The sequence below is a fragment of the Tupaia chinensis genome, unplaced genomic scaffold, assembly GCF_000334495.1.
Source record: "Tupaia chinensis unplaced genomic scaffold, TupChi_1.0 Scaffold000090_1, whole genome shotgun sequence".
Classification (NCBI taxonomy): Eukaryota; Metazoa; Chordata; class Mammalia; order Scandentia; family Tupaiidae; genus Tupaia; species Tupaia belangeri.
This window is the reverse complement of record NW_006159552.1, coordinates 98466-98904: the sequence shown is the minus strand read 5'-3', so window position 1 is coordinate 98904 and position 439 is coordinate 98466.

The window sequence follows — 439 nt, the reverse complement described above, 5'->3', positions numbered from 1 at the left end:
CTCCTCTCAGCCTCCACGCACACCCGATGTCCTCACCTCCGCCCTCCCGAATCTCCCAGGAATCCTAATGCCAACCGAGGATGCCGGGAGGAACGATGGGCTGACCTCTCCGTTAGGAGACAGCCCTGTATTTCCAGTTCCAGGCGTCGCCCTGCAGGGAGCATCGACCTAGAGGAGCGATTTCTGCAAACCTGTTGTACCGCCTGCGGAGGAGTCTGCTTTTACGTTGCCGGAGGAGTACTGCTTGGGGTCCCAGGTTGCAGGATGACTCACCCCATCCCTGGCTCTCTAGCTTTTCTCATTTTTCCCAGAAACTCAGAACCGGGCAGGAAGTTCCGAGTATCTCGATTCTAAGTGTTCTAAATAGTTAAGAGGACTGGCAGTGCCCCGCAAGATGGTCCACGGTACCTCCCGTGTGCACCATAAGGAAATGTGCAAA